This window comes from Triticum aestivum, chromosome 3B (assembly GCF_018294505.1).
Source record: "Triticum aestivum cultivar Chinese Spring chromosome 3B, IWGSC CS RefSeq v2.1, whole genome shotgun sequence".
NCBI classification, from domain to species: domain Eukaryota; kingdom Viridiplantae; phylum Streptophyta; class Magnoliopsida; order Poales; family Poaceae; genus Triticum; species Triticum aestivum.
In genome coordinates this window covers 119,876,029-119,889,660 of record NC_057801.1, presented here as the reverse complement: position 1 = coordinate 119,889,660, position 13,632 = coordinate 119,876,029, and the positions used below count along the sequence as shown (strand labels likewise).

General features: G+C 49.1%; 1 long non-coding RNA gene across 4 annotated transcripts; it reads right to left on the bottom strand.

The window, feature by feature from the left end:
* Positions 1–1,881: 1,881 nt before the first annotated feature.
* On the bottom strand, positions 1,882–6,568 carry LOC123068930 (uncharacterized). 4 transcript variants are annotated; one of them, XR_006432159.1, is made up of 8 exons: positions 6,131–6,568; positions 5,884–6,061; positions 5,285–5,371; positions 4,602–4,683; positions 4,065–4,469; positions 2,840–2,985; positions 2,700–2,749; positions 1,882–2,089 (listed from the first exon to the last, which is right to left on the bottom strand). It is a non-coding gene; the product is annotated as an uncharacterized lncRNA (long non-coding RNA). The 4 variants fall into 4 exon arrangements; XR_006432158.1 differs by having other exon boundaries at positions 2,840–4,269; positions 4,391–4,469; XR_006432157.1 differs by having other exon boundaries at positions 2,840–4,255; positions 4,391–4,469.
* Between the last annotated feature and the right edge of the window lie 7,064 nt (positions 6,569–13,632).

The following is a 13,632-nucleotide window of genomic DNA, read 5'->3' as shown; positions in this document are numbered from 1 at the left end:
AGGGGGTGGCGCCCCCTCCTTCCTTCTCCCCTCTTCCTCCTTCCCTCCTTCTCCTACTAGGAATATGAAAGAGGAGGGGAATCCTACTTGGACTAGGGAGTCCTAGTAGGATTCCCCACACCTGGCGCGCCCCCCTTGGGCCGGCCACCTCTTCCCTCCCCTCCTTTATATACTTGGCCAGGGGGCACCCGTTAGACACACAAGTTGATCTTTAGACATGTGCGGTGCCCCCCTCCACAGTTTTCCACCTCGGTCATATCGTCGTAGTGCTTAGGCGAAGCCCTACTACGTCTTGAGCTTGCGTTGGTTTTCCCCGAAGAGGAGAGGGTGATGCAGCAAGTGTAGCATAAGTATTTCCCTCAGTTTTGAGAACCAAGGTATCAATCCAGTAGGAGGCTCCTCAAAAGTCCCACGCACCTACACAAACAAACTGAGAACTCGCAACCAACGCGATAAAGGGGTTGTCAATCCCTTCAGGCCACTTGCGAAAGTGAGATATGATAGAGATAGTATGATAAGATAAATATATTTTTGGTATTTTATAATATAGATGCAAAAAGTAAAGATGCAAAGAAAAGTAGATTGGAAGCAAATATGATAGGAGATAGACCCGGGGGCCAAAGGTTTCACTAGAGGCTTCTCTCGAGATAGCATGAATATTACGGTGGGTGAACAAATTACTGTCGAGCAATTGATAGAAAAGCAAATAATTATGAGATTATCTAGGCATGATCATGTATATAGGCATCACGTCCATAACAAGTAGACCGACTCCTGCCTGCATCTACTACTATTACTACACACATCGACCGACTCCTGCCTGCATCTAGAGTATTAAGTTCATAAGAACAGAGTAACGCCTTAAGCAAGATGACATGATGTAGAGGGATAAACTCATGCAATATGATATAAACCCCATCTTTTTATTCTCGATGGCAACAATACAATACGTGTCTTGCAACCCTTTCTGTCACTGGGTAAGAACACCGCAAGATTGAACCCAAAGCTAAGCACTTCTCCCATGGCAAGAAAGATCAATCTAGTAGGCCAAACCATACCGATAATTCGAAGAGACTTGCAAAGATAACCCAATCATATAAAAGAATTCAGAGAAGATTCAATTATTATCCATAGATAAACTTGATCATAAACCCAGAATTCATCGGATCTCGACAAACACACTGCAAAAAGAGATTACATCGAATAGATCTCCACAGGAGAGGGGGAGAACATTGTATTGAGATCCAAAAAGAGAGAAGAAGCCATCTAGATAATAACTATGGACCTGTAGGTCTGTGGTAAACTACTCACAACTCATCGGAGGGGCAAGGATGTTGATGTAGAGGCCCTCCCACTACTGGAATCTGGCACTTTGCCATCTGCCATGGCAGATGGCAAAGGCATGGTCGGCGGATGGCAAAGGCTTTGCCATCTGCCAGCAGATGGCAAACAGTTTGTCTGAAACCCTGCCGGCAAACGCTTCTTTGTCGTCTGCTGGCTGATGGCAAAGAGCCTGTGCCTTTGCCATCAGCTAGCAGATGGAAAAGCCTCTTAACGGGGTTAACCCCGTTAGAAGGCTAGCAGCATACTTTGCCGTTTGCCAGCCGATGGCAAGGCTTCAGGCTCTTTGCCGTCTGCCAGCAGATGGCAAAGGCTGCATGCTTTGCCCGGATGGCAAAGGGCCCAAATAGGCCAGCCCAATTTTACATGTAGATGACACGTGGCCTCTTTGCCATCTGCCAGCTGATGGCAAAGCTCTTTGCCATCTGCCAGCAGATGGCAAAGTGCCTATATTACCCGATTTAATTTTGTTTTCTCTTATATCAATTCATTTTCAGAGAAAATCAAACACAAATATATTTATATGACCAATATAGCATATTCAACACATATTACCAATAGTCATGAACACATATATATCAAACACATATCCAACACATGTTACCAATAGTAGCAAGTTTCATCCATACATATACATAGTTTCGTCAATATTACACAATTTCATCATAGGTAGCAAGTTTCACAAAGTCAAAACAAAAACTAAAGACAAGCACTCCATCAACCCAAGCTTCCGTCATCTGAAGCAAATCTACAAAATGGGAAAGAAGAAAGTTAGAAGAAGACTAGAAGACATATAGACAAGCACCCGAAGAAAGTTAGAAGAAGAAGACTAGAAGACATATAGACAAGCACCCGAATACATATAGACAAGAACCACTAGTCGCTGGGACGCGCCCTGGGCGCGTCTCTTGAGACGGAACTGTGCGCACTAATCATGTTGTCGTGTTTGTTAGCATCTCTGTATGACAGCATGGATAGTTTAGTGAAAATCATTGAGAAACACGTATAAATGTCCTCCTCTCGTAGGATATCAAGCTATAGGTGAATACTCATAAGACATATAGACAAGCACCCGAAGCAGCGAATACAATTAAGAATACTCTCCACAAGGCGTTTGGGAATAACTATAACCTCACTATTCTGTAGAAAAATTTCAAAAGCATAAATGAACTAAAACATTCAGATGGAGGTTGAATCGATCTAGGACCAGCTGCAAAGTTCCATAACAACACCACCTTACACCACTCTGGCAAGACCCACACTACAGTTATCAGAAATCCGAGTGACAACCACTTGGAAACAAACAATGATACATAAATGAATCCAAAGAAAGAAATAAGCTAAATCAAAATGCATACCAAGAGTATTCGATTTATGATGGGGATCAAGCTTGCAAGACTATTGTTATCTGCGAGCAAAATCATCATGATTAAACGAAGTAGGTTGCCAACATGGAATGGAGCGATTGAGAGTGTGTAGCATTCATGCACTACATTACCGTTCAGAGTAAACGCGCACAGGTTTGTGTCAATTTATGTTGGACAGTACAGGCTGAACCATATACTTCCATCAAACACAAAATTAAGGAACTGGGCTATTTTGTGTTGTCCATCCATATTCCATTATGGCAACTCGGATCTGCATCTATATATCACATAATTAGTAATATCAGTTTTTCTTCCTTGGATAAATCTAGTCATCAAACTGTAAAGATTGACATCCAACCACATGTATAAAACTTACTATCTTGTAAATTAATATCAAAGCAGTTGGAAAACAAACGACAACAGAACATGCATCATGGTGAAACCTCCATACTACAATATCAAACACGAATTCAGATTAACAATCTAAGCAAGAAAATATGAGAGATGCAGTCCTGGTCAGTTTTTGTTTTGTGGCATCCCCTAAAAAAATGATGTTCTTATTTTAGCAAGGATACACTGAGCTGGGACTATTCAGTCTGAAATAAAATATGATGGCTACGTAGGATTCGGAAGGCAAGAAATTTGCTTCCTTCCAACAGACATGGTTTGCTGAACTGAACTTTATTTCAGTTAGATTTGGTAAAAATCTGTAACTGAATTTGTCGTGTTGTCGAGCGACTTGCAGCTCTGAGAGGACTGCAAACATCAAACTCGTATGCCCATCCCACATCAAATTTTAAACCCGCCAAAATAAATATTTCAGTTTAGGATCCGATCATTGTACTTTATGAGTGTTAAGTGTAGTTTCTAAATAGCAGAGAAACCATACCATCTAAGCACAACCCACTAGCTTGTACAAACTAACATCAAATCTGAAAGAGGAAATTGTCGACAACAGATGAAGGTACCATGGTCTATAATCCTTGGTGAACATCGTAAATTAGGATCAACAAAGCTGACAAGCTAAGAGTAACTTTAGAATCTATAATCCACACCAAAACTCCTGCATATAATCTGAATAATAAAGTAAAGAAAATGGTGTGACCTGGTTCTTTATTTATCAAGTAGAAAATGCTACAGACTTTGGCAGTCAAGTTGTATAGCAGCAATCATCTAAATTAAATAACTCAACAGAAAATGGTGTTGCTGTCAGATCACTAATATTTTGTTTGTGTTACAACATGAAGGATGCTAAGGCAGAACTTACCTTTAGAAGGGAGACAAAAAAGAAATCTTCGAAAGGAAGAAACCATGAAAGAGGCAGAGACAAAGAACCAGGGCAGGGTAACAGCTCACAAGAGAGAGGCCATGGGGACAAGCCTGCAACGGCGGGATGGTGTCGATGACAAAGGGACAACATGTGGTTCTCCTTGCTCTTCACCTCTTACTCCCGGCCCCTGTTTCTCCTTCCCTCTCTCTCTCTCACACATGTCCTTCTCCGAACAGTTTTCTCCTTCAGCATTTATACAAACAGGTAGTGCTCGCATCTGCAACATCAAAGCTAGAATGCAATTTGATAAAAATATGTGCACAGCTGCAGCTACCTATGCATAGTAATTCTTGCAATGCAACCCAGTCAAGCAAGAAAGAGGAGCTAGAGAAGGAGGGGGCATGTTACTCACTGTCACACAAACTGTCCTACAAACTGTCCTCCTTTGAGCAGTCTTCTTGAGCATCTATACAAACAAGCAGTGCTGGCATCTGCAAGCTCAAAGCCAAAATAAATTTTGAGATTTGCATAGCTACAGCCACCTCTGAAAAATAATTTTTGCAACTCAATCCAATCAAGCAAAAAATACATGAGCTAGAGGTGGAGGCGACCATGTTACGTACCTCGGCAGGCAAGCTCGGAGGAGAATCTGATGGAGGTCATAAGCAGCAAGATGAACTGTCCGAGCGCGAGACCCACGACCACCTTTGGCCAATACAAACACAGGTAATGAGCTAGAGGATTCAAAATCTTGTAAAGATAGATAGAAAGACGCATGAGATCTCGACTATGGGAAGCAGAATTAAATTAGAAAGGTGCAGTCATAAAGACCAAACAAGTGTACATATGGCATCCCCATTCTCTAAAAGTGAAAATAGAACAGACATCCAAAGTAAAAAATCAATTCCTATGTGTTAAGGCTGGAAGAAATATTCTAATATAAGCGATAATTCAGCGATGCAAAACCAATTTAGAATTTCCATTCCTACAAATGTAGATGAAATAATAAAGCTACACATTCAGTATGCTATTTTATTTGGATATACTAATGAGAAAATTAGGGAAGTGGGAAACCACTTCAGCCCACATTTAATTACAGGTGAGCTTATCGAAAAAACACTTATGCACTTTACCTTTTCAAAAGAAGGAAACATTTATGCAACTCTTCGGTAACTGAATCAACTTTCAGGTGTATATACGCTACATTCTTTGCTACATGAGGGAGGATGAAGATGGAGGATTGAAGCAACAAGCTCTAAATTGGAAGATAAAGGTTGACTGGAGATATAATCTGTGTGTTGCTTACCTTGGCATCTTGGTATCAGGTGCGCCCGCTGTCACTTGTCGTCTTGACCACCACTGCTACCATCTATCCCAGCTACTGCAGCATGCACTGCCATTTAGAAGAAAAAGACTATTCATGCATAGAAAAATCATTGCTGCAACTTGGAACGACATCTTCTAGTAGCAATCCTAGATATACAAAGAGAGGCTTAGTCAGAAATTAGTTGGGTGTCACACTACTATCGGGTGTTGCAAACAGATGTCAATGATATGCAAGTTTCTCTTCGTTAAGAGCGGTATCCATTTAGGTGTCCCCTTTGCATCATACTATGGAAATTCAGTTCTGATTCACCATCTACCTAGACTAATGACTACACATATCATTTATAATTAATCTGAAATCATCATGAGAAGACTCTATAGTGGAAATTACTTTGAAGGTTATTATTGTGCAACCCAAAATTTCTGCAATGAAATGGGGGGAGCAACTTTTTACTGAAAAAATGAGCCTATCTGAACAAATCTGAGCATCACAAAATTATTATAAGCAGATTTACAGCATTATCCACAATCAGATTGTTTGCATATCATGTCGAAATTTATCCACACACACACACGTACATTGACACCGCCATGGGAGGGCTCCTTCGCCTAGCGCCGCGTGCCGGCCCGCCTGCGCATCGGGGAATCGTCGGATCCGCCCGGATCCAGGCGCAACGAGGGTCACCGGAGGAGCAGCGAGGCGAGCTCGGGACGGGCCTCCATGGAGGCCTCCTGGCCTCCTTGCGGCGGGGTACGTCTGCGGGGGAGAGAGATGGGTGAGGGAGTAGGGGAGGAGAGGAGAGAGGGCGGTGGCGCAGGGGCTCACCATAGCTTGGGAGCGTCGCTCGGGCATCAATGGCGTCGGGGATAGCTCCTCTGAGACATGGGGTCGCAGCTCCTTGAAGAAGGCGCGTCGGACGGAGGCGAAGATGGGATCCGGTGGGAAATAGATCGGGCTGACGGGGGCGGGGCGGTGGGCGGCCTGGATCCGGAGCAGCGACCGACGGGGACCGGCGCGGCCGGCCTTGATCCTTGGGGTGGCGGGCGGCGACCGGCGGGGAGGCGCAACCGGTCGGTCTCCTCCCTCGTGGTGGGGTGGGAATGGACCGGCGGGATGGCCTATCCTCTGGCCATGTAGGGGAAACCGACGGCGGCGGCGACCGGTGAGGGCGGCGGCGACCGGTGAGGGTGGCGGGGAACCCTATCCAGCACGCACGGGAGTGGGCTGAGACTGATTCGGGGTGGCTAGGGTTTTTTAGGGAGGCTAGGGGTTTTCTTTTCCTTAATTTTTCACTCTTTGCTTTTTTGTAGCAAGGAGAGAGATAGTCCCATCTCTTTGCCATCTGCCAGCAGATGGCAAAGAATCTTTGCCGTCTGCTGGCAGATGGCAAAGAGGTGGGGCTGGTATGCCGTTACATTCTTGACGGCCACAGGATTTGCCAACCTCTTTGCCATCAGCTGGCAGATGGCAAAGATTATTTGCCATCCTAGCAGATGGCAAAGAATTGGCTGATGGCAACCATGTTCTTTACCGTCTGTCAGTTCTTTGCCATCTATTTTTTATAAGCAGATGGCAAAGACGTTCTTTGCCATCAGCTGGCAGATGGCAAAGAGCTGGCTGATGGCAAAATCCCTGTTTCCAGTAGTGTCCATGGTCGATTCCCCCTCCGACAGAATGTCGGCGAAGGCTCGATCGTATTACGCTTGACTCGCTGCAAAACATTTCGCTTTCTGTGCCATGCTCGTACGTGGTTTACACTCCTAGCCTTTCATCTGACTTTGCCATCGGGCAATTGTTTGTTTTCAACCTGGATTGGATTCCGAACCAAGACGCGGGTACAGAAGGTTACGGTGGTGGAAATTGTGTTTCGGGTGCTCCCTGGATGTTTTCGGGGTACGTAGGTATATATAGGAGGAAGAAGTACATCGGTGGCTGAGGGAGTCCTGGATTAGGGGGTGTCCGGATAGCCGAACTATCACCAATGGCCGGACTCCTGGACTATGAAGATACAAGATTGAAGACTTCGTCCCGTGTTCGGATGGGACTTTCCTTGGCGTGGAAGGCAAGCTTGGCGATACGGATATGTAGATCTCCTACCATTGTAACCGACTCTGTGTAACCCTAACCCTCTTCGGTGCCTATATAAACCGGAGGCTTTTAGTCTGTAGGATGAACAACAATCATACCATAGGCTAGCTTCTAGGGTTTAGCCTCTTTGATCTCGTGGTAGATCTACTCTTGTACTACCCATATCATCAATATTAATCAAGCAGGAGTAGGGTTTTTACCTCCATCGAGAGGGCCCGAACCTGGGTAAAACATCGTGTCCCTTGTCTCCTGTTACCATCCGCCTAGACGCACAGTTTGGGACCCCCTACCCGAGATCCGCCGGTTTTGACACCGACATTGGTGCTTTCATTGAGAGTTCCTCTGTGTCATCATCTTTAGGCCAGATGGCTCCTCCGATCATCAACAACGATGCGGTCCAGGGTGAGACTTTCCTCCCTGGACAGATCTTCGTATTCGGCGGCTTTGCACTGCGGGCCAATTCGCTTGGCCATCTGGAGCAGATCGAAAGCTACGCCCCTGGCCATCAGGTCAGATTTGGAAGTTTGAACTACACGGCTAACGTCCGCGGAGACTTGATCTTTGACGGGTTCGAGCCCCAGCCAAGCGCGCCGCACTGTCACGATGGGCATGATCTAGCTCTGCCGCCGGATAGTGCCCTAGAGGCCACGCCAGTGTTCGCTCCGACCCTTAGCTCGGAGCCGACTGCACCGATCAAGGGAGGGTGGTTGGACACCGCCTCGGGGGCTGCTATCTCTACGGCGATTGAGCCAAATACTACCCCTGTCCTTTGCAAGGCTTGTAACTCCAAGGTACCGGGCTCCTCTCCAGACTCCGGACCTTCCGCGCCCCTGCCAATCGAATCTGATTGGGCGCCAGTCATGGAGTTCTCCGCGGCGGACATCTTTCAGCACTCGCCCTTTGGCGACATCCCGAATTCACTAAAGACTCTCTCTTTATTAGGAGAGCCCTGGCCGGACTATGGTCAGGAAGGTTGGGATGCGGACGACGAAGAAATTCAAAGCCCACCCACCACCCACTTCGTAGCCACTGTCGATGATTTAACCGACATGCTCGACTTCGATTCCGAAGACACCGATGGTATGGACGACGATGCAGGAGACGACCAAGAACCAGCGCCTATAGGGCACTGGAAGGACACCTTATCATACGACATCTACATGGTGGACATCCCAAAAGATGGGAATGGCGATGGAACAACGAAGGATGACCCCTCCAAGAAACAGCCTAAGCGCCGGCGTCAGCGGCGCCGCTCTAAATCCCGCCACAGCAAGAACGGTGATTCCGGCACGGGAGACAATAACACCCGGCAAAGTGCCGAAGACAACCCCCTCCAGCAGGATTCAGCATAGGAGGATGGAGAAGCCAGCCATCATGGGAGAGCGGCAGACAGAGAGGTAGAGGACGATAATTACATGCCTCCCTCCGAAGACGAGGCAAGCCTCGACGACGACGAATTTGTCGTGCCCAAGGATCCTGTCGAACAGGAGCATTTCAAACGCAGGCTTATGGCCACGGCAAGCAGCCTCAAGAAAAAGCAGCAACAGCTTAGAGCTGATCAAGATTTACTAGCTGGCAGATGGACTGAAGTCCTTGCGGCCGAAGAGTACGAACTCGAACGCCCCTCCAAGAGCTACCCAAAACGCAGGCTGCTACCCCGATTAGAGGAGGAAGCACTCAAACCTACATCACCAGCGCAGGATGCGGCCGACCGGCCACCTCGTGGCCGCGACAGAGAGGCCTCTCGGCCCTCCACTCAAGCCACACCCCGGCGCCGCTCAAAAAATGCCAAGGCACGGGGAAGTGCGTCAGACCTACGAGATATATTGGAGGACAAGGCAAGGCAGACAAGATCGATCTACGGATCGCGTGGGCGCCTCACCACACGTGACGACAACCATCATGCCGGATATAGCAAATCCAGCCGGGTCGAACATAGCAGACAAATCCCATTAGAGCTATGTCGTGATATAGCCCAGTACAGAGGCGCCGCACACCCACTATGCTTCATAGATGAAGTGATGGATCATAAAATCCCTGAGGGTTTCAAACCCGTAAACATTGAATCTTACGATGGCACAACAGATCCTGCGGTTTGGATCAAGGACTATCTCCTTCATATCCACATGGCCCGCGGTGATGATCTACACGCCATCAAATACCTCCCACTCAAGCTCAAAGGACTAGCTCGGCATTGGCTTAACAGCCTGCCAGCGGAGTCAATTGGTTGTTGGGAAGACCTGGAAGCCGCATTACTCGACAATTTCCAGGGCACCTATGTTCGACCATCAGACGCCGATGACCTAAGCCACATAATTCAGCAGCCAGAGGAATCGGCCAGACAATTCTGGACACGGTTCCTAACCAAGAAAAATCAAATCGTCGACTGTCAGGATGCAGAGGCCCCTGCAGCCTTCAAACATAACATCCGCGACGAGTGGCTTGCCTGGCACCTAGGACAGGAAAATCTGAAATCCATGGCAGCCCTCACAACACTCATGACCCGCTTTTGCGCGGGAGAAGACATTGGCTAGCTCGTAGTAACAACATGACCAAGAGCCCTGGTAATTCGGATACAAGGACAGCAATGGCAGGTCGCGTCGCAACAAGCACATGCGCCGCATTAATAGCGATAATGCTGAAGATACAGCAGTCAATGTCGGATTCAGAGGCTCTAAACCCGGTCAGCGGAAAAAGCCATTCAAAATAAATACTCCGGGCCTGTCCAATTTGGACCGAATACTCGATCGCTCGTGCCAGATACACGGCACCCCCGAAAAACCAGCCAACCACACCAACAGGGATTGTTGGGTGTTCAAGCAGGCAGGCAAGTTACATGCCGAAAACAATGACAAGGGGCTGCATAGCGACGACAAAGAGGAACCCCAGCCGCCGAACAATAGAGGACAGAAGGGCTTCCCCATACAAGTGCGGATGGTGAACATGATATACGCAACCCACATATCCAAAAGGGAGCGGAAGCGTGCACTAAGGGACGTTCTGCAATGGAGCCAGTCGCCCCAAAGTTCAACCCGTGGTCCTCTTGCCCGATCACTTTTGATCGAAGGGACCACCCCACTAGCATCCGCCATGGCGGATTCGTCGCATTGGTTCTAGACCCAATCGTTGACGGATTTCACCTCACTAGAGTCCTGATGGACGGCGGCAGCAGCCTGACCCTGCTTTATCAGGATACAGTGTGCAAAATGGGCATAGACCCCTGAAGGATTAAACCCACAAAGACGACCTTTAAAGGCGTCATACCAGGTGTAGAGACCAACTATACAGGCTCAGTTACACTTGAAGTGGTCTTTGGATCTCCAGATAACTTCCGAAGCGAGGAGTTAATCTTTGACATAGTCCCGTTCTGCAGCGGCTATCACGCACTGCTCGGACGAACCGCATTTGCAAAGTTCAATGCGGTGCCGCACTATGCATATCTTCCAGCCGCAGCCGCCTCACCAGCCCAAAATAGCTCCCAGGCATGGCTTCCTTGGGCCACAGCCGAACTATGAGGCCCTTCATGGCCTGTTAGGCCACCTTATGGAGCTCGACCAGCTGCTTCAGCTGGTCGCTCAAGGGTACCGGGTGTCCGACCTCAGCATACTGAGACCAGAACACCTTCTCCGTCGAGCTCCCCTCCTCGGCCCAGTAGAACGCGTCAGCATCGGACACACTGCGGGGTAGATCTGCGAATGCTCCTCGAGAGCTCCGGATTCGGGTAAGTAACAAATAATTCACTTTCACGTGCTTGCTCTGCATGGAGAATGCCTTACCCGCCGCTATCTTCTTCATTGCCTCAATTTGCAAAGTTCAGTGCGGTGCCGCACTACGCATATCTTCCAGCCGCAGCCGCCTCACCAGCCCAAAGTAGCTCCCAGGCATGGCTTCCTTGGGTCACAGCCGAACCATGAGGCCCTTCATGGCCTGTTTGGCCACCTTATGGAGCTCAACCAGCTGCTTCAGCTGGTCGCTCAAGGGCACCGGGTGTCCGGCCTCAGCATACTGAGACGAGAACACCTTCTCCGTTGAGCTCCCCTCCTCAGCCCGATAGAACGTGGCAGCATCGGACACACTGCGGGTAGATCTGCGACTGCTCCTGGAGAGCTCCGGATTCGGGTAAGTAACAAATAATTCACTTTCACGTGCTTGCTCTACATGGAGAATGCCTTACCCGCCGCTATCTTCTTCATTACCTCAATTTCCTCGAGGGCTTTTTGGGCTTCGGCCTTAGCGGCTTTGGCGCTCTCAAGTGCCGAGGCGAGCTTGGACTCTTGAGTCTTTGAGTCACGCTCCAAACTCTCGTGTTTTTCCATGAGAGCCTAGAGCTCTTGCCGCACCTCCGCCACCCGCGCCTCCTGCTTCTCTCGCTCGGTGCGCTCCGCGGCCGCATTGCTTTCGGCCTTGGACACCGCTTCCTTCAGGGTCGCCACCTCGCTCATGGCCCTTGCATTTCTCACGTTATTCCTGCTATTTTTTGCAACCACATCTTTTATATACTTCCATAAGGTATTACTTACCTTCCTTGTCCTCGAGCCACTTTTTGGCAAGGCCGAGCTCGTTCTCGGACCGCTCGAGGCTCTGCTTCAATGCATTAACCTCCGCAGTCAGTGCGGCAGAGGTCAGCAGCGCAGCCTGCATTCTCCATATTGACATCCCTATGTTAGACTCATGCGTACATCTTTTTAGATCCTCAGTTCGGCTTTTCTTTCCGAACACCAAACTGAGCATCAGGGGCTACTATCTATGCGGTAATATTTTTACATGTCTTAAATACATACCTCAAAGCCTGTTAGAAGGCTGGCACAGGCTTCGGTCAATCCGCTCTTGGCGGACTGAACTTTCTGGATCACCACACTCATAACAGTGCGGTGCCCATCGTCGATGGAGGCGCCGTTAAGCGCCTCCAGCAAATTATCCGGTGCCTCCGATTGGACGGAGGTCACCGGTGTCACAGTCTCGCCCTTCTTACAAAGGGGTCGCCTGCCGGACTCCGGAACCACTGAATGTTCTGGTGTGGAGTCCGTCCCAGGGCCCGACTTAGAGCCCTTTCGGGTTTGATCCCCCTTATGCCCGGAGTCCGGGAGGTTGCCTTGCGGCGCCTCCGGGACCTCCTCCTCCTGGCTGGGCCCCTTTTGGGACCCCACCTCGGCATCGTCCGCAGCACGAGGAGAGGAGGCGGCCGGAAGTGAAGTACTATTCACGTCCGACGGAGCCAGGGAGCCACTCGTTGAAGTGTCGAGCCCGTCCTTGGGCGGGCTGTAGGGCTGTATTCAGCGTTAGGAGACTCTATACGACAAACGAAACGCCATGAGTTATTCTGGTATCCGGATACTTATGATGTCGCCGGGGGCTTATCCCTCGACGGCTACTCCTCTTCGCTGTCATCGGTGTTGGTGGAGTAGTCCGGAGGAAGGGTCCTTCCCTTCTTGGACCCTCCGGCCTCCCCAGTTGGGGCGGCCTTCCTTTTCTTCTCTCCCTTCGCTGGGGGAGAGGCCTCTTTTTCCTCCTCCTCGCCTTCGCAGGAGGAGTGCGCTTCAGAGTCATCGGACGATAAGTCCGATATCACCTGGCACCAGGAACTATTTCGAGTTCCCGTGGCCTTTTTCGTGGCCTTCTTCTCCGGCACCACGTGAGGCGCCGGAACCAGCAGCCCCGTCAATCGGGCGTCCGCTAGGTCTTCTGGCAAGGGAGCCGGACAGTCAACCTGCCCGGATGTCTTCTGCCAGGCCTGTCAAAGGTAAGGGAGTTTAGATCCCGCATAAAGTCAAACTATGAAAAACAAGTGTCCTGTAAATGGTAAAAAGAAAGGGGCTTACCTCGTTGGCTTGACGCTGCGAGCTGGATCCGCGATCTTCGGTAGCGGATGCGGGAGCCTCGGCGCCCTTGAACAGCACCTTCCAAGCATCTTCATACGTAGTGTCGAAGAGCCTGCTCAAGGTTTGGTGCTGTGCCGGATCAAACTCCCACAGGTTGAAGGCCCGTTGTTGGCACGGGAGGATCCGGCGGATGAGCATGACCTTGACTATGTTGACAAGCTTGAGCTTCTTATTCACCAGGGTTTGGACGCAGGTTTGGAGTCCAGTTAGCTCTTCCAAATTACCCCATGTCAGGCCCGTCTATTTCCAAGAGGTGAGCCGAGTAGCGAAGCTAGATCGGAATTCGGGAGCCGCCACCCATTTAGGGTCACGCGGCTCGGTGATGTAGAACTACCCCGATTGCCACCCCTTGATGGTTTC